The sequence below is a fragment of the Falco peregrinus genome, chromosome 4 (genome assembly GCF_023634155.1).
Source record: "Falco peregrinus isolate bFalPer1 chromosome 4, bFalPer1.pri, whole genome shotgun sequence".
NCBI lineage: Eukaryota > Metazoa > Chordata > Aves > Falconiformes > Falconidae > Falco > Falco peregrinus.
This window is the reverse complement of record NC_073724.1, coordinates 39,448,579-39,473,365: the sequence shown is the minus strand read 5'-3', so window position 1 is coordinate 39,473,365 and position 24,787 is coordinate 39,448,579. Positions and strand designations below refer to the sequence as shown.

General features: G+C 45.8%; 1 long non-coding RNA gene across 1 annotated transcript in view; it reads left to right on the top strand.

The window, feature by feature from the left end:
• Positions 1 to 20,970, top strand: part of LOC114011326 (uncharacterized) — a 68,729-nt gene extending 47,759 nt beyond the window's left edge. Inside the window, exon 4 of the long non-coding RNA XR_003553180.2 lies at positions 18,388 to 20,970. This is a non-coding gene — a long non-coding RNA (uncharacterized LOC114011326). The remainder of the gene's footprint in view (positions 1 to 18,387) is intronic.
• The last annotated feature ends 3,817 nt before the right edge of the window (positions 20,971 to 24,787 follow it).

The following is a 24,787-nucleotide window of genomic DNA, read 5'->3' as shown; positions in this document are numbered from 1 at the left end:
GAATATACCAAAATTTCAATATTCCCTCTTCATTCTTTTTAATTAGGTCATAACTATTTCTCAAATTCAACTTGAAATGGAAAATGGCTTTCTTTGATCTGAAACTCCATTGTTCTGCAAATACACTTTTTTTTTACACAAAAAAACAGGCCTACAGAGAAGTAGCTAGGTATGTTTTTACAGCTGTACCTATTAAAGGACTCATTTACAGCCCAAGTAGGATCCAGCACTCAATGAAGTTGACACAAAGCCACTGAATTAAATGGGCCTTGGACAAGCCATGAAACTCCCTGCAGATAGCATACAACTGGATATCAGAAACAGAATATAGCCAATGTTTTATCATGGCAAATAAAATTAAAACCAAATATGTTCTTGTGTTTTGTCACACTACTGTTTTGTCACTTATCTTCTGACCAGCCTTAGAGGAACAGACTCTGTGTTAGGTGTCAGGAGAAGCTGGGCTGTAACTCCACTGCTGATACAGATGTGCTAGGCAGTAGTTATTTAACTGTCACGGCTAGTTGCGACAGTTACAACTTTCTTAAATACCTTCTGTGGAGGAAACTGCGCATGCAGTACTTCTCAGCAAGCAAAGATGCCACCACACAGGGAGGGAAAGGACAGTACCTCACAACAGTCAGAGGAGCACAGCTGGTAAGGAAGGGCTGAGGGCAACCTTCCACCAAGCAGAGAGACTGCCCTCCTGCTCTGCTCCCTGGGCACCCCCTTAGCCACCCTTGGTGGAAGGCGTGGCTGGATGCTTCTGCCAGACAGGGATTATGGAGGCCTTAGTTGTAGTTAAGAAGCTTCAGGATTTGGGGTGGTTTTTTCATTGCTTTGGGGTTTTTTAATTGTAGTGTACTCTGCAGCTGCTCCTGCACTTTGCTTCTCCACCTTTCAGTTGCATATCATACAGGACACTAATCCCTTGGGAGGCTGACAGGCCATCCTCAGTGACTCCTGCTACAGCAGTTATGAAGTAACTGCCCACAGCTTTCCACTGTGGCAGTCAGTTTAAGTCTTTGGCTGTTTCATGGAAGGAGTTGAGTTGTCTCTGTCCACATTGAAGTCTGAGATGAATGACCCTGGGAGGGGAAGGGACAGATGGGGATAATTTCTAGTGCTGACTGAGGTCCCCCATGACTCGCCTGTCAACAGTGAGTCTCACACCACCCTTGGAGAATACATGGAGCATTGCTGTTCTGGTCTTAACGGAAAAGAATGTTGCAGCAAAAGGGACCGGTATCACGATCAGGCCCAGACTCTGCAGTGCCTTGTTCCAGCTCCTGTCCCACCTCTGCTAGCAAGGGGCCATCTCCAGAGAAGACATGAGCACTTGGAGCATGCCTGGAATCCCCAGGCGTTTTACATGCCCACTGCACTTCAGGACTTAGGTCTATAGAAATAACAGGGACTCCTTTGTAAAAGGTAGGGGCCTTCAGCACTGCAGAATTGTGTCCCTGTCTGATCTCTGCTTATTTATCTAGCCTGTTTTGAAGGGGGGGTGGGGGCTGCACAAAAAGGAGGTTTCTGGACATATAGATTATGCCAGTATATAAGTCACTGGCTTTGCTAAGCAAAGACTCTCCCCTAAATCCCGTGCTGAATCTCTCATGCTGCCTGAGTCATCAGCTGTGTCACCCCTGAGGGATCTTCCCAGGCAAGGCAGTAAACCACCCAGCTGCTGAGCACCTTCTTGAAGGTATATTTGTTATTGTGCATTTCACATGAATTGCTCAACAGCACCTATTTCTCTCCATTCAGCAGAGACAGTTAGGAAATACTACATATTCTGAGCATACACTCAGGAGTTTGCAGTTTTCATGTCATGGCCCCATTTCGCTTAGGGCACAGGGCACCCTGGAGGCAGAACAAAGGGCATTTGTCCATTCGATCCAGTCTATTTTCCCTTCCTTAATCTCCAGGGATTTGTTCTTTTATTCCCCTCCTCTTCCATGGAAGATCATATGGTTTTTTCAGCGTGATGTTTTTCCAGTGTGAGGATGCTGTCAAGAATACTGTAGTAACTCATTCATGCAACTCTCCTGTCCTAAATCCTTCTTCCACTCATCAAGGAAGAGGAGAACAGAGCCAAGATGGCTCAGCAACATTCAGGCACCTGAACAAATTTTGAATGCATACACTGACCACTGTCCATTTTCTGCCTCAGAGTCATCTACGTCACTTATTTTTTCTTCTAGTAGGATGCCGGGATGTCATATGCCAACACGGCCGTTGTCATTTCGCTGGTCTTGCACAGATACGCTTCTGAGGTACTGTAAGAGTTAAATATTGGAAGCCCTACCTTACAGGACAGCCGGCTCCAGGGGGAGATGATGATCTGCTATGCATGCAGTTGCCGTTAGATGTCCCTAGCCCCTTGGTCTTGGAAACGGAGGCAGTCAAGCATGACAGCTGGTCGTTGGTAGCAGAAGATGGAATTGGAAAGTGGTCGTTAATCCTTCTAGTTAGCAAGCAAGGGCTGATAAAAAGTGTCCAACTGCTTGGGAAGGAGCTCTTGGACCGCAAACTAAACTCCTTATAAATAAAGGTCCTCTCTGACCTCTGGTGGACTTGGACTTTCTAAAGGAAGCAGCCTAGTGCTCCAGTGGAAACAGAGGCAGTGGTGGAAAGCGTGTTGAGATCAGGATGCTCCGCGTGTTATAAACATGGGCCTACAGAATTTGCTTCTCAATTGTTGAGAAGGCTGCAGTTATTTTCCTCAGTTGATTTTGCTTATTTAAACAACGCAATAGATTTTCCCAGTGATTAATGGTGGGTTTTTTTTCAAAACAGTAAGGCTTACGTTTCCAAAAAGATTTACCAAGCCAAGCAAAGCTAAGCAAAGCCAAGTTTCTATTATCTTAGTTGGGGCTGGAGTAGACCTTTAATATGGATCAGTTTGCTATTTCCATTTTCTATATGAATAAAAAAACAGCCCAGAGCAAAATGAAATGACTTGCCATGGCCGCCATGCAAGTTAATGGCAGAACTGGAATTTAACTAAACATTCATCTGGTCAGTTTGTGTCTTTCTAATATTTTCATGCAGCAGTCACAGAAGAGAATGACATCTGTTCTTTGCTGTAGGCTCACTGAAAGTAATTAGAATGACAATGGGTGTTAAGACTAATGAAGGTCTCAAAAGTACATGGATAGAAAACCTGCAAAGTACTAATTACATTAGTTGTGATCAATTAGAGAAAACTTTCCCCTCCCCCTCTTCTCTGAGCGAAAGAGTCTTGGAGAACTTGACTCATGAACCGTGCCTGGTGCTCAGCGAAACCTCATGGGCCCGAAGCTAACTGGAAGAAACCAAGTAGCAAAACTAGACCAGCTGCAGATGTAAGAATGGCTCCACCACCTCAAAGCAGCAGTCTGTTTCCCCCAGAGCACCCAAAAGTAAAGGCCAGGGTGCAAGTCCATGGCAAAGGTCTGCTCCGTCCCAGAAGGCTGTCCTCCTCCTCCTCCTCTGCCTGCTGCTGGTGCCTGGCTGTGAGAACACTCACAGCGGTGCTGCCCCTGGGCACCCATATTGCATGTGCCTGTACCATTCTCCTGCGCACCCCGGCCCTTACTCACGCGATCGCTGCAGGCACTGGCAACCCTCCTAAGGACAGGACGCCCACAGGCAGGCTCAGGCTGGTCGTGCTGTGTTTAGCCGCATCAAACTTTAAATCACTAGCTGTGAACAGCTGCAGGGCCACATAAATCAATAATAATTTCAAATTTTTCTGATAGTTGCTGAACTTCTTGTAAAAAAGAGTTAATGATGACGATTGAAGCAAATTCTAACTGTTGGAGATTTATGGTCTACACGATGACCTTCCTTTGAAACAGTGTCAGTGTCATTCCCCTTGCTGGCTGGGTGCACACATGCACGCACACTGTCATGCAGCTCTCCCAGCCCATTTCTTTTCTGTTTCTATTTTTTCTCCATCCTGATTTATAAGGATGTGCCCTATCTCCATGTCTCAGGGAACACAGCGGACTTTCAGTAAACATACACAGTGCAATTCCTTTTTTCCCAAGGGTCAAAAGGAAAAGTCTCCTCCCCACAAGATAAACAACCCACCCACCCATTCCCGCAAGCAAATACGCAGGGGAAGAGATGACTGGCTTTGCATTGTGCCCTGTAGGTCTTCAGGCTGCTGCCTTCTGCTGAGGAGAGGTCCATTGGTGAGGACTGTGTCCTAAGAGTGCCACGCCATGGGTCACCCCAGGTAAGGCCTGGGACTCTCAGACCCAGCAGTGCCTGATGCCTGGCTTCTCCCTTACCCCTTGCCAGCGAGGCAAGCATTTTCCACCAGGGTGATTTAACACCCAAGGAGCCAGGCGTTGTGGACAGCATGACCTGATCTGGTTCCTGTTGAACTGGTACCAAATGATTTCTATGGCTGATGGCTGAAATGTCTTTCTAAACTAATAGCATGGCATGGTTTTGATTTAAAAAAAAAAAATAAATCCATTGACCTAGGGACCTTGAAACTTGTCCAATTTGCCTTACAACCTGACCTCAAGACCATTAAAGTCAGTTTAAAGTCCCGCTTTGATTTCATCAAACTTTAGATTGGCCCTCAGCAAATGTTTCAATTAACCTTTGCCAGGTTCCATGTTTGTAATGAAATCTAAATTCATGTTAGTTTTGTGCAGATCGCATTTTATAACAAATGTTCTTCACTGCCTTATTTTCAATAAAAAAATGTGTTCAGGGCCTACAGACCTTAGGGTACAGGGCCTTAGAAGATAAATGTGGCCACATGAGACCTACATTTTAGAAGGATGCCATAGTAGTGTCAAAACCATGGTGGTTATTTATTAGAAGGTCCCCAAATCACTTTTCACCACAGGACAATCTGCTTTTCCCTTCACCGTCTGTACAGAAACAGTCCTGTTATTGGGGAGCAACACTGGGCTCCCTAACTTGGTTACCTGAGGAGGGAGGAAAGAATTACATCACAGTAAGAAAAGCCTATATGGCCAACATACAGGCAACGACACACTCATCCATGCTCAGCCACAGCAAGAAGAAACCACAGGAGAACCAGTTGCCACCAGTCAACTTGCAGAAGACAATTGTCTTCACAACCACTCTTAGGCTGCAACAAACGTGAGGTCATTCATGTTGGTGTAGACCTCTCTCTTGTCTTCCACAGAGGCTGCAGAGATCTCAAATTATCCCACATATGCCACCATGTAAATTAGCAGGGACAGTTGCCATGGGTCAGCAGGCACCTGATAATTTCTTACCGAGCAGTTAAGTTCTTCATGTGTTCAAACCTGCAATCTCCCTTGGGACTGAAAGGTGCTTTACAATGTTTTGGAGTGTGCCAGGCCTTCTGCCTAGCACTCAAATGCTGTTTACCTCTTTTTAACTCCCTTTTATTGTTATTTATTTTTAAGAGTATGGTCAGAATTGCAGTTCCTGATGCCTTTTATTAACTGGCAATTTTTGTTATTCACCTGCTGATTGGAGTGATTATTTCAGAATATCCTTAGCACTTGTCCCACTCTTCACTCCAGTTTGAGGCCTATTGTTTTTGGGGCTGCTCATTTCTGGAACGGGTCTGTGCTTGGGAGTATCTCCAAGTAGGGATAAATCACTTTCAGATGGGCTGTGAAAATTCTTCCTTCAAAACACTAATATTAGTCAGGCTCCAGCCCTTATCTTTTATATTGCAGATGCTTGTCTCCCTCATCCCACCAGAAATGTTTAAAACTAAACCAGAACCAAGAGAGCCTAAATTAGCTTTCAAGGACACAAGCTCTACATCATACTCACTTCCATTCAATTTTGTTTACGTTCTCAACAGTGTTGGCTCGACAATATCCCTGATTCCTGTCCAGTGCTTACTCAAGATCAGTCTCCAAAGCACATCTGATGACAAGTTGGGTTTCCCATTTGTATCCCACAAAGGGCCATGATGAGAAGGTGGTAACCGGCTTTGATGTCTTCTAGAATAAAACCTTGCACAAGCAGAAGCCACAGGACATGCCAGCCTCACCATATCTGAACAGAAAGTCAGGCTGGATAGCACACGGCATATGGGAAACCTGGAGATGTTGATTTAGTGCAAGTCTAGCTTCCACAGCAACCAGCAGCAGTGTCACATCCTTGGGGTATATTATCCCAAGGAATCTTCTGCTGATGTGATGCTCAGACCTTACTATCACACAGGAGTCTTCTGAGAGTTAAAGCAGTGTGGCACTCCAGTTGACATTGTCACCCTTCTGTTTTGTGTGCCATTTCAGTCCTGTGTGCTGTGTCCAGTGTGGGTTTCCACAGAATTAATAGTACATGCTAATAGTTAAATGATGATGGTCTGCATGTTCTGCAGAAGGATGACTGAACACATTGGAGTCTCTTATTGAGCTGCAGTTTGGATGCTTTTCTTTATCTGATAGTCAACTGCATATCCTGAATTAACACAGATAAGCTCAGCTGAATTATAATTCCTTTCACACAGGGTTTAAGGCCCCATTTCTTGAGGAGCTAGACAAATGTGTACCAAAAATCCAAGTCTTATCCCAAAGTATAAGCTATCTTGGCTAGTATCACACTGCAAAAGACAGATTTAGGAAATGTATGGTATTATTTACAAACTCCAAAATATTGTGTTGTGTTAGAGAAGTTCTTCCAAGAAAAGAATGGACTTGACATAAGACAAATCCTTATGTCTGACTCAGGGTGGTTAAAACAACAACAAAAAACCCCTATAAAGCAATAATTAGAAGGACAAGCAGGAACAGAGAGCACAAGTAAACGCAAAACATACAGAGCCTTGGAAAATACAAGAGAGCAGAAAAAGCCTATAAATACTTATGTCAATAAAGCAAGCCACTGGCCCTCATTTAATTAGCAATTTTTATTAACAGTGGTTTGTTGACTCTTGTAATGTTTACCTAGGGCCTGCATAAAAAGCATTACAATCAGGAGATAGTGGCATTTTAATCCCTCTATTCCCGGTGTGGAAATGAAAGCGCTAAACTGGTCATTTGTGTCCATCAATAGACGAGGAGCACAGAGATCACTAGTCTTTGTATTTTCTTTGGTGGGCAGGATGCAGCCGCGTATACCCATGGACCTAGCTGAGCTGCAGTTCGCAGAGAGGCAGGAGGTAAAATGACTTTGGCTGATGTTGTTTCATCTGTTGCACATGGATTCATAAGACCACAGCTAGAAAAGCAACTGCCGGTTCACAAATACTCCTCTTCCCACTGGTGGTGTATCAGGATGTGAGCCCAAGGTCACTTTTTTTTTTTTCAGTATTTTAACTCAAAACCCAGTAATTTGAAATCGAAAGTCTAGTCTACATCTAAAATGTAGAATTCCATTCCAGCAAAGCAAATTCACTGGAGATTTTGGGTTGGAGGTGGGGGGCAGGACCCACCTCACCAGTTTATTTACCACAGTGCTGAGTACTGGAGTTATCCTCCTCTCTCTGTTAGCAAAACAGGAAACAAGGCAGTCTTTGATTTTTCTTAGGGGTTTTTTTCCCTCCAGAAGATCCTCTCTAGAATTCAGAAAACATTGCTCTGTGCCCCATTTCTGCTTCCCTGAGGTCAAGCAGAGACTAAGCTAGATCTAGAAATGGCTTAAAAGGATCAAAATGAAGTGTTAGTTAGGGCTGTTTATCATAGAACGGTTTGGGTTGGAAGTGACCTTAAAAACCATCTAGTTCCACCCCGCTGCCAGGGGCAGGGACACCTTCCACCAGACCAGGTTGCTGACAGCCCCATCCAGCCTGGCCTTGAGCACTGCCAGGGATGGGGCACCCACAGCTGCTCTGGGCAGCCTGTGCCAGTGTCTCATCACCCTCACAGTGAAGAATATTTTCCCTATACCTAATCTACATCTACCCTCTTCCAGTTTAAAGCCACCTCCCCTTGTCCTGTCACTACATGCCCTTGTACAAAGTCCCTCCCCAGCTTTCCTGTAGCCCCTTCAGGCACTGGGAGGCTGCTGTGAGGTGTCCCCGGAGCCCTCTCTTCTCCAGGCTGAACAACCCCACCTCTCTCAGCCTGTCTTCATAGGAGAGTTGCTGCAGCCCTCTGATCACCTTCCTGGCCCTCCTCTGGACTTGCTCCAACAGGTCCATGTCCTTAAGAGTGACCCTAAAGAATCAGTGCTGAAGCCTGCTGGACCATCTCCACTCTTCCTTGCTGCCCTGTGCCTGTCCAGAAAAGCCTGCGCTGCCAGGGGCAGCTCCCTGCTGGGGACACTGGCGCTAGGGACAGAGAAGGCTTCCCCTACATCCCCACTGTTCCACGTGAGCCCTGTAGGAGAAGCCAGCAGGAGCAACGTGGCTGGCTGGTGTAGGTAGGGGCCAGGATATTGTCTGCAAACCTGGCCTAGACCCATCAGTGGGTTGTCCCCATCGCTGCTGGACCTGCAGCCCGCTGCATGGACTCGAGGTATTTGTGCAGGGAAGGCTGGGGTAGCAGGAACGCAACCTGCCTAGGTTACATTACATACAACCCCTAATTAGTCAGATATTTCCAAGTCAGACGCCGGTGACTAAATGGGTGTGGACTGAAATCCTCTTCCCAGTAGTCGGCCAGGCTCCAAGGAGGCTGGCGTGCAGCCGTGACAGGGTAAGGCAGCCGGGCAGCCGACTGACACATCGTGGGGTGTCTCTTGTGCCTGCTCCGTCCCTGCTCGCTCTGTCACCCCACAGCATGCAGAGGTCGGGCTTTCCAGCCGAGTCCAGCCAGGACACCCCAGCATCTGCTGGGCTGGGGCCATCGGCAGAAGCAGAGCAGCTGCTGGCCTCACCTGGGGACACGCTCACAGCCCAGCGTGCCCTCAGCCCACCCTGAGCAGGCATGCATCCTGCCCCTCTACACAAGGTCACCCTCCGGTTGATGCAGACACCTTTCTGCTTCCTCAAGTAGCAAAACTAACAACTATCCCACCTCAGCTGCTGCATCTGGCAGTAAAAAAAAAAAAACACCTGAACTTTTTAACTTTTTTTCCAGCTTACATTTTCCTCAAAAATGAAGGAGGCTGAGCTGCACCATGCTGCCAAAGCAGGCATCAGGATCTCTGGCTTTCTGCCTCTGTGGCTGCGCAGGGTGTGAAGCATACCTGAGGGCTGATGGCATTAATGACCTTTATCTCCAGGAGAGGAGAGGAGGGATAACTCACAAGTGGCTTTAATGGGTGAACATAAATATAACGGGAGACTCGCAATCACATAATTATCTATCTAATCCATCCATCTGTTGTACACACACTGTATTGATTGCACACACACACACACACATAACATATATCTGCAATATGTATATATATTTGCAAAACACTTAACAAATCATCCACAGACTGGAAGATTTATCCTACTTGTCACGACTGTTAAGGCTGCCATTATAGCTATTCTTTTCCAGCGTGCCTTTCTTCAGTGTGGCACTTTTATTCTGGCATTTAAACATTGTGTTTCAGCAAAGTTTGAAAGGAAAAATATGAAGAGATCTTGTTCAACCACTTTTAGGTTCAGTAAAAATGAAAAATTACTTTCCCCACATTTTTGTGTTAATAACAAACTCCTCTACTCAGCCTGACTGATGATGAGACAATTTACCTGGGAGGCATTGCAATTCTCTCAGCAAAACAAAGCAAGAAACTTCGGTAACTCTCCTTGGTCCTCACTGCCTCAGGGGAAGGGAAGGGGGAAAAAAAGCAAATAAGAATTATCTCCTTCCCAGGGAAGGTGGGGGAAGGGGGAAAGTATGCAGAAGAAAAAAACCCTACCTTTATATGTGGGTCTCTCAGCATTATTTGTGAATATTTGCCATGACTGAAGCTTTTTCCTTCTTTCTTCTTAATAAGAAAAAATGTGGGGAGGGGTTTTGTCTTGTTCCTTTATAAGAAGTGAGCTGCTTCATTGCAGACAAGGATGCCATTGCTCTGCTAATCCAGCACTGCAGAGCAGCATTTCCAGACAAACAGGAGAGCTGTGAGGGTATGATGACACTTACCCAAGGCATGACCCACACAACAGCATTCAGCTGCTCCCTCAATAACTCTCCTCAAGAAATAAACAGGATTTTTGACCCCATTCTCTCCCTCTGGCACAAACAAGCAACAAAATAAAGGCCCTAAACTCAAAATTTGAGGTCACATAGTTTTAAAAAGTTAGGCTATATATAAAATGAAAGAAACACTATTGCATTGTATTTTGCTTCTGTTATCAATGAAATGTGTGGAGGTAGGGAAGCTTTTAAAGGCATACAGCACCTGTGGGGTGCTGCTCTCTGCCCTACCTTGTGCAGGAGCTCAGAGGGATGCTCAGGCAGTCTGGCTGAAGAGCTTCAGATACAAAAGGTGTAAATGAACACACCTGAAAGCACTACAGGTGTGCCCATGGCCAAGATAACGTTGTCCTAGAGCCTTAACTCTTGCGCTTTCTGGCTTAAAGCTTGCAAGTTAATAGCATGGACCTAACAACCCTATTATCATAGTGTTTGGCAGGGCAGGGCAAGGAAGAGAAGGGAAGGAAAGGAAAATGAAGAAAAGTAAAGGAAGCAGGAAAGAGGGCTCAATGAATGGTAAGAGTAAATAGGCTTTATTACAAAAGGATATGAAAGCCACCTGCACATGGAGCCAAGGTATGGAGTGCTTCTGAAACCAGTCTTGGCCTAAACACCCCAAAACCCTGTGGGTGGCAGCACACCCAGGAAAGCAGAACTCTGATGTGTAACCACAGCCCACTGTGCTCTGGCAGCAGCACGGGGCTGGCACCCTTAGCAGTGGCCTCTGCAGTGGAGGTGAGGTTAGCTACCATGGGGCTCTTTTGTTGAAGACAAATCTGACTTTTTTTGTTCTGTAACAGACCCTGACCCTCATCCTCCATTTGCCACAACACCCCTCTCCTTCTGTAGCCAAAAGCCAGATAAGCCAAGGCAATACCTGTAAGGCAGGAGCTGTTGAGCCGAAGTTCGCTGAGGCTGAGCAGATATTTCTGAGTGGGATCACTGCATGCATGTCTTGCACTTGTACTCCTCCCTCTGCAGCTGTGGCCAGCTGCTGGTGGAGACAAGACGGCATGGCAGAATAGACTAGACTAGTCTGGAATATTTCAGTTGGAATGGACCTACAATGATCATTTAATGCCTGACCAATTCAGATGGATCTTTGATCTGTCCTGACACAATGGGTCTTGTTTTCTTCTAAGTCACTCTCTGTTTAGGCATATTATGGCACAGAAGGTGCCTGCCCATTGTTTTTTAATTCCATTTGAAAGCTGTGAAATTTCCTAAACGCTTACCTGGGAAAAACACAGCGATGGTACGTACCACTGCAGCCCCATGTGCCAGGAAGCTGCCTGCATGGCTGTGTTGGTGGAGATCAGTGACCAGGAGGCTGGACTTCATGCCAGGCTGCAGGTGCTGGGAGCAAGGGTGGGGAAGAAGAGGTCTGGGAGCTTTGAAGGCAGTGTGATATTGGTGTAGAAGCTATGTGAGAGGTGAAGGTGGATTGGTAGTGAATTCAGGCTTTGCTGGCGATTGCTAGATTTTGAAGGATTGTCCTGATAAGAAAGGTGTTCCTGTAAGCAGGAACAGCTTGGATATTTTTTCATTTTTTTTTTATAATTGGACTTTCCTGGGTAAGGTATATGTCCATCTTTCTGAGGTGTAAATTAGTCTCAGCTGATGATTTAGACCCACTGATGGTCCATTCACATATCCTTTTGTTCCTTACTAACTTGTTTATGGCTTGAGTTATATTTTCCCCCAGAGCTCCCGATGAGGCCTGGCAGGCTGTGGGATTTGCTGGAATACAGCCATTTCTCAGGCAGCCACAGCCAGAGGCTGAAGGCCCTGTGCCGAAACACCATAGCCGAGGTGTGATGATCACACAGTTTAGCATGGGTGGATGGGATGGAGTCTGGTCCTGGGGCTGGAATGGGCTGGGATAGTAGGAAGGAGGGCCAGAACTGGTCCCACCTGTGATGCTGCGTGCTGTAGCCATGACACTCCAGGGTTAGAGGCAGCTGCCCCAAAAGCTGGCATCACCTGGTTGTCTCTGCCACAACAGCAGCGGCATCGAGGAGAGTGCAAGTCTCTTCACGCCACTTGGCTACTGAACCACAGCCCTCTTCTGAAACGGCACTCCCTCCCCGCCGGGGCTGCGGGGGGCTGGTCAGCCCTGCCAGCCCTGCCAGCCCAGGCACCACGCAGCAGCAGCTCCCGAGGGGCAACAGCCACCAGGGATGGAGCAGGGAGAGGCAGGAGCTGGGGAGACAAAGCAGCACCTCCCGGTTCTGGGGCTCCCTGCTGCACCGGCAGCAAGGTCCCTGGGCATGCAGGAGCCTGGTACCAGCAGCCCCCCTCCCTGGCTGCAGGATTCAGGACTGCCCAGCAGCCCGTCTTGCATGCCTTGGTGCTGGCCACGTACATAATCCCAAGGCAAGAGCCGCGCTTGAACTGCATGTGAACCGTAAATCCCCGCTCCTAAGGCTGAGGGCAGTTCCCGCTGGCACGCCTGCTGCGGCGGCTCAGCCTGGTCCCAAGCACTGCCGCCCAGAGCAGCCGTCTCATTTAAATTGCTTTATAAATGGGCCAAGGAACTCTGGCTCCAGCCTTCATCTCAGTAATAAATACACAATAAAGCAGCCTCCGTGGCTGAGGGAGGCCAAACGATTAACATTTCCAAAACAGGGAGGATGCTCTTACTGAAAAAAAGGTCGGCTTTTGTACTGGTTTAGCCCTTTTCTGCCCCTTCTAAGGATCCCTCCTGGAGGAGATGAAGTAGACGCTATGTTTAGCCAGCTGTATACCCAGATGGTCACAACACTTACGATCACCATCCCCTAGGAATACTTGTATTAAGTCTTCTTCGGATTTCATACTCTTGGGATTTAAAACAAACAAACAAACAAAAACAAACAAACAAACAAAAACCCAAACTCTCTAGAATTAATGGTTTAGCACTTCTGCATTTGATTACTGTATTAAGAAAGAAGCCAGGACCCAACAGGTTTTTGTAGCCACCTCCAAACATGAGACGTCACACAGAACTGTGACTTCTTAATGAAAAGCTGCAAAGTATATAATTGAGAATGAGGTAGAACATGCTGACATGCCAGAATGGACATTTGAACCCTGTTATACCAGTATGTCCACATGGGTTAAAGTCTATACTCACCAGTCAGGCAAGAAGCTCTTCTTGCACGGACAAGAAGAGTCAGTGAACAGTTTTCAGCCTCCTGTTAAGCTGTGCACATGGGAATAAATGTATGCTCTATTTGGCTTGCAAATTTTACATCACCTATTGCATTTCCACTCACTGCTTTCTTTGGGGAGAAAGAAAAGAAAGCAAGGAAAGAAAAGAAAGCAACAAACAAGAGAAATCAATGAACCATGGCAGAGCACTCTGCTGCACACACACTTCACACCTGCCTTGGGAGAAGGCAGGGAAAGGCAGGGGGGATGAGGGGATGAATGAAGGCAATGACACACACCTCAGTTAAGGAATGTGCTGGGAGACAAGAGCAATGACAGTAACGTAAAAACTCTTCAAGGAAACCATTTGGAGGGGTATGTAAGTTTTAAAAGTAAACTTGCACTTTCCCGGTACATCCCAGTGGAGGATCGTGAAGTGCTTGGCAAGCGATGTAAACCTGCAGCGCTGCCCTGCCATTACCAAACTCCTGTCTGATGATGTGCCCATTTTACAGGGACACTGAGGCACAGAGAGGTTATCCAGTTTTTGCAAGGAGAAATTAACTTACATTAGAGAAAGATAGATAACACCTGTAATTGCAGAGATTTGACCTTGATGGTCAGGAGGCTCTTGCCCTAAGACTTACATTTCTACTTATTATTGCAGTGTTGGAAAAGCCAAGAATAGACAAACAAAGGATCTGCAAAACATCCACCCCACACACCAGGTTCACCAACAGCTCCCTGCAACCCATTACAAACTGTAGTAAATGATCTGCAGCCGTAAGTGTTATATTCCATAAAAAGAAGCTGGAAAGGGCATGACTGGTGGTCTGGGTCCTTGTGGTGGCAAGGAATGTACAAAATGGCTGAAACAGAAATGAAGACTGCTACCAGCATAGTGCCTGGTCCAGTGAGGTCTGAGTACTGCAAGTAAAGCTTTCCAGAGGTGTCCTGCATGGAGAGCATGGGGAATTAAATCCGTGCTTCCCCAAAGCTATAGCAGCCCACACAACATACCACAGGCAAAACCAGCTGTTCCTGGCCTGGGCCAGTGTCAGAAAAAAGGGAGCATTGCTCTCCACCTCATGTTTGGTAGTTGCTACAGGACTGCTTGAGCTTGGGTGCAACCGTCCCTCAGCCCCAAAAGGCTGCTCTGGCAGCTGGGAACAACAAGGCTGCAGCAATGTCCTGGCCGTGGCCGTTATTCCCTGCCATGGCCCTTGTTGGGACGCCACAGGGGGCTTGGGAGAGTATAAGCATGTGATTCCTGCACAGCCGCTCCATTGTCACCTGCCTGGTGAAAAGGCTTCACTGCTGCTCTCTGCTCCTGCAGCGCTGCAGGGAGCCACAGCAAACCAATAACCAAGGCCCCTGGCGTTATCCTCCTACCACACACAGGATTCCTGTCTCTAAAATGGAGCAGGGATGAGATTAGCATCTTCTCCCTCCCTTGCTATGCCAGCTTTTGACAAACAGGGAGATGGGGGAGCAGAAAATGGTGTGCAGGTAGAGCTGTAAGTTTTGATAGAAATTGTCATCAGCCTGATAGCAGAAGCGTCGGGTGGGGACAAGGTGGCTGTGACCTGCTGCAAGCCACTGGCTGGAGGAGGGGGTGGCAGAGGAGCACAACACAGTGCAAAGGGGCTTTAGCTCAGCACAGCCCGCAGAGCAAATGGGGATAACAAACCTCTGCCTCTGCCTGCACCCCAACATTGTAACACATAAACCCCTACAAACCCGTGTCATGTGGCTGATCCTACTGAAATCACTTCCGCAGCCTGCAGTATCAGACACGTACTTTAAGCCCATTTAATGTATCATTCAGTAACAAATTAGGTAATTTTTACTTGTCTTTTAGAAGACACATTTTTTCATTATATATGCACCAAGTAGAGGCTAAAGATCCAGAAACTACGGCTATGGAGTTTTGGCGTTCCCTCTCATCAGTTTGGTTAATTGCTCATTTCATTTACTAGCTGGGCTTTAACTTTCCTATGGATCACTTGGCTCTTGAAATTCCGTAAGTACTGAAAGTCAGCAAATTTTGGAAAGTGTTCTCTGGAGGAAAGTCCTGGAACTCTTACAACAGGCATAATTTTCATTTGTGCAGGTTTAGTGCTCTCACAGAATAAATAAGCATTAACTATCCCACAACTGCGCCAAAATGCAGTGGGTTTGTAGCCTGCCGTGTGTTGTGCTAGAAGGCTAAGCATTTTACCTTGTAGGCTAAATGCCTCCGTGAACAGAAATTGCAATCGTTACTCAGGAGATACTTTCCAGCTGAAACCTCACCCAAGAATAGCTATGTCTGAATTTAATACGCGTAATACCAAGACAGTGGTATTTGCATTTAAACGCTAACTTTTGTGCAAGGGGAATCATAAGGGACAAAGGTAAATTTTTGATTAACCTTTCTAGCCACTGGGTGCCACTAGTGATTTGTTAGGATAACAGAATAGCAGCAATCTTGCAACTTCAGGGGAGCAATTCACATGTAAACCATTGCAATAAACTATTAATACACAAGAAGTTCACCCTCAACCTCTTCAATTTATTTAAAAAGCATCCAGCCTGCATGTCTCTGATTTCCCTCTATTCTAATTCTCAGTGACTGTATTTCAGTGTCAGGGTATCGTTTAAGGTGCTGATTTACAGGCTGTGTACCTTAGAAAGCCTGATGAAGCAAGCAAAGCTCTCAAGCTCATGCTTCCCTTCACAGCAACTGAGTAGTGCCTTTGTAATCAGTGAAACTGCTCACATGCTTACAGCTAAGCATATATTTGACTGGATTAGTGCATAAAGTGACTGGAACTGAAGACATGGTCAGCAAAGAAGCCCTCCAAGCTATTGCCTTTGCTGCTGGTAATCTTCCCCAGATTCATCTTTTGCAATGCAGCTGCAGTTCTGTGCCCTCACATAAGACACACAGAACTACTGTTACTAATTCCTAGCAGGGGACAGGATCAGACCCCCAGTTTTAATGGTCTGCTTTTCATCTTTGTAACCCCCATCCCATCTCTCACTCTGCTTTTCACTTCAAAATTTCCTCACCTGCCTCCCCCTCCTCTATCCTTATTGTTCTGATGTTCCCTGCCATGATTTCTCCAAAGGCAGGATGGCGAAGCGGTTCAGCTCAAACGCTCCATTTCCACAAACAGGCATATACAGATTGAAGTATGCATACAAGTTTACACTACACCTGAAAACATACAGGGAAAAATAAACCGCTGGGATCTAATTGAACGCTGTACCTACAGAGAGGTCTCCACTGTTTTGGTTTTTTTAATTCCATTTAAATTATTTAAATTAAATTAATTACTTTAAATTCTGTGTAGAGACAAGTCTGAAATAGCCAGGAATCTGCAGGTACACATTAAACCCCTACAAGCCAGGTTTAAATCGAAGCTGGACCCTTGAGTAAGAACCCTGACAGAGGAACAGGTTGCTGAGGGGAGTAATGAGTTACCACGTGTCAGCTGCATCAGGATAATTTGCTGGTTGCAAATGCCCTTAGCCAGTGGTACCTGCAGTGACTACGATGCACCCCCTGCGTCTGCCAGCCCTGCTTCTCACATCTCCAGGGTGACAGCAGGCATGCAGGCATTGTATTAGACTGGCTGATGTCCTGTAGATCCACCCGCCAGTACATCTTGTGATAAAAGCACCCACAGACCCCCGTTCACCTTCTTCCTTTCATCCAGTGCCAGGCATATCTGAAGTCCACGGATGGCTCTGCTCACCCTTCCTGCGGCCCCCCTCCCCTTCCCACTGCTGCTCCAGCCGCAGGGGCTGGCTGCTCCCACGCTCCCATTTGTATGTCACTCACGTGGCTCTCCCCACTTAGAGCTGTCTTCTGTTTCCTGCTGCCAAGAACCATCTCTATTTGAGACTCCCTTTCAAACCCATGATTACCAGAAGCCTTCCTCTCATCTCATCTCCCTTCAGCTCTTCCTTACTATTCGCTTCTTGGTCCACATTTTATTTTTGCCTGCGAGTGCACGCTGTGGGGCAGGGAAGCCCCATATGTGCTCACTGCATTGCAGAAGTGATGTGACAGCACACTCCTCACCACACAGAAGTGGCCTGGAGAAAAGGGAACCTCGTCATCTGAAGACAGGCAGGACAGCACCGTGACAAGTTTTTATTATCCCTGATTCTGCAGTCAGGAATACTCCCATGTCTTCTTCCCACTGGTGAGACAGCCTCCTCAGGGAGGAGAGGAGAACAGGAGCAGGGGTGTCACACAGCTGCCTGTGTCTCTGCTGATCTATGGGGCCACCTTCTAGCATAGGTTGGGGACCAGGCTCAGAGCAGTTTGGTGTGGCAGGCTACAGAGGAGCATACTGACAGGAAGCTGTGGGTGCAGAGACTGCACAACCGAGCCAAAAAGTTTAAACCAGAGTTTCATTTTCAAGTAGCTGTGCTGGGTAAGTGGGGCGAGGACGCAGATGCGGAGCATGCATGGCTAAGGTCAAGTCCATGGGTCATGTTCAACTGCTTATACTCAGCAGGACCCCTTTTTTAATTAATTAAGGTTTTTCTCCTTCAGACATTTAAAAATTACCCAAACGGTTCCTCCAAGCTACAGGTTTCACACGAGAGAAGGGTTGCAAGAAATCACCATTTAATTAAATAAACATCTCTTTGGCCGATGACCCTTCTCCAAACTTGGAACCTCCTTGCCATCATTAGAGCCCCACATAAACTGTAGCAGTTAGCAGTCTGCTTCGGGATTACAGTGTTCCTAGCAAGAGAAATTGCTCCTGAGATCATTTAACCTCCCCGGGGAGATGACAGGAAGGAATTAATCTTCCGCTGCTAATCCGCCCTGTGCTGCTGGATCAAAAATTGGCATCGATGGGGGTGCCTGCGTAGGGGAGCCTGCAGTGGCATTTAGCATTCATATATACTCCCTCCCACCTCCTCCCCAAGCACAGCTGAGGAATCAGGGGGCAGCTATTTCAGGAAGTCTACGTAACGTACTATTAAACCATTTGTACTGGCTGGGAAGGAGGTTTGGTTTCTGGCGTTACTCTCCGGTCCTATCTATGTCAGCAAGGTGAATGCTACTGAAAAGCTTTCACTTCAGTCCCAGGAATCAGACTCCTCATTAGTTTTGCTGCTATTTGCCATCTTTTTTAAAAAAATATTTCTGTTTATTAGTGGTTTATATATATTACTCACCAATGCCCAGATATATCTGTGTTTTTTTCCCTAGAGTGCTTGGAAGAAATAAAATGCACGACCCTATGCCCAATGAGAGCCTGTGTATCAGAAGCACCTCTGCAGCTGTCTTGGAAATATCCCTTTTTTTTTTTTTCCTGGTGAGCACAGTAGATCCAAGGAACAATTCAGTGTATTTGTGAACAATCTGCAAGCAGAGAGGCGGTTCCAGATTATAGTGCTGAGGTGAGACCAGTCCTGGAACAGGGACAATACCTTGGGATACAGCACCCAACCATACAGCATGAATAGCAAGTAGCAAATGCCCTTAGCGACTGGCTTGTGGAAAAAAATTAATTTGCTAAAGAGCATTGGTATTAAGTCGCCTTGAAGAGTTGTAAATCACAAAGGGAAACCTGCTCCTGCAGTCTGTGAACAGGGACAGACTATTACAGTGGATCAGACTATTACTAGCTAGTATGAACTTAATAGGAAGAGCTCAGAAAATAGTAGGCTCATCCAGAGGCAAAGCTCCTGCTGAAGTTGGCAGAGGCAGGATGGGACCCAACAGGCAGATTTTCCACTGTAGAGGACAGCTGCCCATTTCCTCCTCTCCAGCACTCCAGTTTTCAACCCAGGTCCAGCTGCCTCAGTTGGAACCTTGGCTCCCAGAGCTCCAGCCTCCCCAGGCAGTGGGACTGAGGGGTGGGAGCAGGGTGCCCAGCCCAGGCCCTGTCCCTGGCACGGAAGACGCTGTGGATAGGTAAGCCAAGCCCAGAGCAGGACAAAGCTGCAAGTGCTCTCAGGAAGGCTCTCACCAGCTGGAGGAGGGGGCTGCCCAGTGTGGGAGCAAAGTCAGTCCCTTCTATTGCTAAAACCAACCCGGACACAGGTGCTTTTTGCCCTGACTGATTCAAACACTTGCACAGAGCAGGTTTTCTTTTCGCTAGCACACTACCACGTGGGATTCGCAACAAGGAGGTATGAGGGATAACAGCCCATCTCTCATACTCGACAGAGCCTGCAGGCTTCTTTTGCTGCTTTCAAGTTTCCCCTGCATTAATCCCCACAATAACACACAATCACCAGGAAAACCTTGGGAAATAGGGGGCAGGGGGATGTGGATACTTTTCAGAGAGAAAGGTATAAAAGGAAGCAAAGAACATCACAGTGGAAAAACATAGGTTGTCTGCTATTCCATTTTTTTGTTGAATGGTGCTGAGAAGAGAAAACGATCTTTCTGTACCTGTCAGGAAAGGAAGAAACATGTTCCACTTCTCTCTCAAAAAAAAAAAAAAAAAAAAAGTCCAGTGAAACAAAAGGGATATTATTTCTCTGACTTAGAGAAGCAAAGCAGTCTTCAGGGGTCTGTGAAGGTTTGTGAAGGTGCCCTTGCAGTTATTGTCCTAAACACTGAAGAAAGCTTGTTTCCCAAATGTGAAGGGTGGCACAGATGACTCCTTCAAGATGCTTGTCAGTTCCTGGGTATCTCCAGCCACCTAAACATGCCTCCAGTGTCTCTCATCTGCAGTTTTGGAAAGTTTTCTGTAGGTGTCCTGCTGATAGTGCAGCTCTCTGAAGCTGCTCCCCCATCTCTCTGAAGATGTCATTGAGCCTCACCAATGCTGTTCCTGATGTGGCTTGCTCTCACTGTAACTTCCAGATGCTGACGCTGAAGGAAACCAGGGCTCCCTCTGAACAGACTTTTTGTCTTCTCTGCTTCACTGCACGATCCTACAGTTAGCAGCCAAGATATACAGAAACAGACTTGTGGAGTGCATAAACTTTGATGCTCTTTATTTCAGGTCTGGGATCATGGGCTATTGTATTCTAAAACAAATGACAGCTCAGATGACACAAACACAAGTTTCAGCTCACCTAACAAGTATATTTCTAGTTCATCACTTTTCCTGAGCTCTTCTGCATTATGATGCTTTTTTTTTTTTTGTACACTAAGCATTTTCATTCAGGCCAAAATTAATGTTTGAGTGTGTTTAGGGTGACCCTATTCTGCATTTTGTTTCAAGGATAGCACATCTAGGTATGCTGAGGCAAGTCCAAAGAGCCTGCTAATGCATGAGCTGGAGTAATGAGTGCAACAAAACTTAAGCCTGTGACTGAATCCGTGTGGCAGGCAAGCAGGCGCTGGATTGGAGCTGCCGGGTCAATGTGCAGCAATAAATATGTCAGGACACCCAAATGGCTATGTCTCCCCTGTGGGCTGTGGCACTGCACTTCAGCAAGTCCTGGTGCCCAGCCATGGCCTGCCTTGGTTTTGTAGGCACTGATAACATGCACCAAGCACAATACAGTCTGATCTAATATAATTTCACCCAAGGAATCACTCAGGCTAGCGGCTGTAAAAGACATATATTCAACATCACCCTTTGATAGTCAATTCATGTTCCCCATCTAAGACAATATGGTTAAAACCAAACAACCAACCCAGCACAAAACACAAGTAGCTGCAGCAGAATGTATATTTCATTTTTACATTAAAAACTACTTACAGTGATAGATGATAGCACAGCACAATCCAGAAACCAGCTGCCTATATTATGCATTATAACAATATTTATTTTAATTCCAAAGAACTGTAGTTTGAGGACTTTTATTAAAATAGACACTGTAAATGTTATCCTGATAGATTATGTTTTGCTCAAAAGTAACTTTACTTGGATACCTCTGAATTCTGTTTGTCACTTGTTCTTCTCTGAGTTTTTCAGCATGCTGAAAAAAGAAATTATAGAATAAAAATAGAGCTAGCTGTGTATCTGTGGTGAGAATTATCTTCCCTGGCAATAGCACGCAATTGGTCTCCAATTGTAATTACTGTCTTTTTATTCTCTAACAATAGATCTGAAATTGTGTTTTGGGGATATGGGGCTTTCCTTCACAGAGCCTTTACTGTGTGAGTCTCTATGTTAAGGTGCTTTTTCCCTCACCCCCCTTAAACCTTTCCCAATACTAGTAACGTACTGCCTAAGGAAATACCATACACATACACATATATATATAGCATATTGCTATATACAGAGCATATCGCCTAAGCACACAACCCAAGCTGAGGCTGTGCCAACACTGCTGACAGTGCTAACTCCACTGGGAGCAAAGGGAGCCAAGGCAGTGCTACGCACAGCCAGCAGCAGCCATAGCCCTGCGTGCACGGGAGCTTATGCTGGCTCAGAGTGACCTGGCGGTCACAGTACTCTACGGCCATTTCTCTAGAATAGACAAGGGCTCAGCATTTGCAAGCCTCAAAGACCATAAATAAGGGCATTTTGCCGTATTGTTAACCTGCAAGTTTTTTTACTGCTTTTTCCATGCAGAACCAGAGGCAAGGTATCATAGAAAACACAGCTTGGGAGTTACGAGAAAGAAACATGGACAATTTTAATTTCTTGAAAATGAATTTATATTTTTGCATCTTCTTCAATGCATAGTTGCTCTTTTTGGTGGGCAGCATGGTTAAAGTTTAGCATTCACTTCTATTAGAAATTGGGAACAGTGAGTTATTTCTTTAGTGCAGCCCTGTTTATTTGCAAATGCTTGATTCCTAGAATGCAGGAGGAATTAAGCAAAAGGAGACAATTTCTTGGCTTATAGATTCAGCTTTTTTCTGGAAGCACTTTAACCCCAGAGCCCTTTCTCTGAGCATTTTCTCAGTCATGCTACAAGTGATGCTATGCTTACTGCTTGCTGGCTGACTTTCCGGAAGCTGTCCATATGGCTTCTCCTACCTATCATACCTACAGACATCCTCTTCTACCTATTTCCATAGCTACCTATTTCAGCTTAACTGGTCTTTTAAATGAAAGATGGTGGCTACACACTTCATTTTCCCTATAACTGTATCAGCCAGGTTAATGATAAAATTTAAGACTCAATGCTGTGCTGGGGATACTCAAATCAATGATTATCACTTTATTACTGTGACAATTCAGCATCATTCAGCCTGAATCCCTTTCGGAATCACTTCAGAGAGAAGTGGCCACTGCCATATTCTTCACCTAGTCTGTGCTCCCCTCTTCACCAGGATAACTCCTATACACAGCACAGTACCAACATACTCACTGCTCCTTGTTGAGATCTGAGCCCATAGACTGCCATTTCATGGAGAGCTAGGGCAGGACCAGGGTGTCATCTCCTCACCCAGCACCGGAGGAGGCAGGGCCCGCTGTGACAATGGCTGCTTTGCCAGGAGACCCCAAATGTCTCTGTTGCAGGGACTGAGTCTGAGGCAGATGCCTGTGGTGGGACACAATTTTGTCTTGGTTAGTTTGCAGCAAACCAAGCTCAGCCCCAGCACAAAAGCTTTCATCATCTTCAGATTGCTGGCTCCAACAATGAGCATTTCTAAAACTCTCAAGTTGAAAAGGTGTCTAATCTCCCAGTAAATCTAAGAGAATCAGTCTCACCTCAGAAATGAGTTTACTAAAATGTTATGATGTATTTAGTATTGGCATTAAACTGCAGCCAGATTTTACTGGGTGGTGCTCAGCAGTGACAAGGCTTTTTCTGCACTTGCATTATTTAAAGGTTAACAGTAGAAAGGTGTATTACTTAAGATATAGGACAGTATATATATGTAAGGTCAATGATTCTTCAAATAGCAAGCCTTGAAAAGGACTATGCAGGTGTAGCCTAAGGAACAACATAAACATCAACCAATTACTTTTAAGTTTCCTTTCTTAGTGTAAGCTTCAGCAGCTGGGTCGCATATGAATATGTCATGACAGATGAAAGTGATATGAGCAGATGAACCCCAAGGCAACCCACTATCCTGTCAAGGAGAGGGCAAAGCTAGGTCCCCTAAATATGCATAGGCTGTGTCACTGACAGCAATTTACTGTTGTGGTCAGGCACCTGGAGTCTATATTCTTCCCCAAGAAGCAGTTTTTAAAAGTATTTTTAGACACGAATACCAGTAAAGTTTGTCTTCAGTAAGAATCGCTAACAAAGGAGAGCCCAATCTTCCACAACCTAGTAAAATTTCATGGTTTTTCTAATCTAGCATTTAAAACTATGTTTAACTAAGCCCTGCCAGCCTTCTTAACCTGTCCCACACAAGCTAACATCTATAGCAGCATTAAGCTGTCAAGAAAGAGGAAGAAAGGTTACTGGAGTGATTTGTCACAAATGTTTATATTCTTGTAATTTGGCTCACACCTGTCTTTTGTCTGGCTCTGGCCATCTGGTTCAAAACACTGAACATAGAGGCAAATACCCAGTTTCTTCCTTTAAGGTGAGGCCAGAAACATTTTTAGTTTCAGTAGGGTGCAAAAAGAGTGGCTAATCCATCACCTCCTTTAGGAGCTGTATAAACAAACCAGCCACCCTGTGATGCTGATAACCTACAGCCTGTTGCTCGAAAGCTCGGATCAGTTCCTCGTCTGGCTTGCACCACAAAAAAAGGCAAGGTGACTGTTGCAGAGGTGTGTATGAGTGCAAAGGCAAGGGACAAATTCACTCCTGGTGCTTCTCTAATGGGGGGAATTCAGAGCCTGTTTAAATATTAACTCCTTCCTTTTATACACCCCATTTTCAGTCATTTGGAATATCTTCTCTTTTCTCAAGTGATGACTGAACACTTCCCGTGGCATTTTGAAGGCGTGTCAGTGATTTCTTATGGTAGGGATTCATATTAGGGGACTCTGGTGTGCATATTAGCTAAAGTAAACTGTGCTCAATTAAATAAGAGGGAGGATATCAGTATTGGGGCCATCATTAAAGCTGGCTTGGAATTTGCAGCCAAAACAGGAATCAAATCCCTCTGTATCAAACTTTCCTGATTGAGTTCAATCTCCAGATTTTAGAGGCTAGCTCTTCCATAAGGCAGAGAGGGGTTAACACATTGTTTTCTGACGTATCTACTCACTTCTAAATGATGCTCATTTTCTTTCACATTTATTTCTAAATAATTGTAAATGTCAGATATTACAGATGGAAGATCTGACGTCACCTCAAGGATTCTGTTGCTTTGTACCTGGGAAATTTCAGGCACCACAAATCATTCTTCCCACCTCAGGTGGCAGATCCAAGTTATACTGAGTTTAGCCAACAGGACTAGGTCAGGTTTGCCAGCAGTGTGAATTTAAAAGCCTTCTTTCTCTTGCACTGCTCACCTGATAATAGAAATTACAGAGGTGGGTTTTCAAGGTAACAGGGGAGTGAGATGAGTGGGATATGCATGCATGCGTGCGCACATGATGGGATCAGCAAGCGGCTGAGCATTGGATGTGTGTAAGTGATTAAGCCCTGCTAAGCCCCAAATGCTCCAGCATCTCTGCAGTAGAGGGGCAAAGGACTAAGCCTGGCCCCAGGCCCTGAGGTACCACATCAGATCAGTAGTATTTGAGCAGCGCTCCTTGCAGATGTCTCGCCCATGTCACCTTCCACTCTTCTGCACTCAGTTTGTGCCAAAGGAGCTGCACCTCTGTGCCAGTGCATACCAG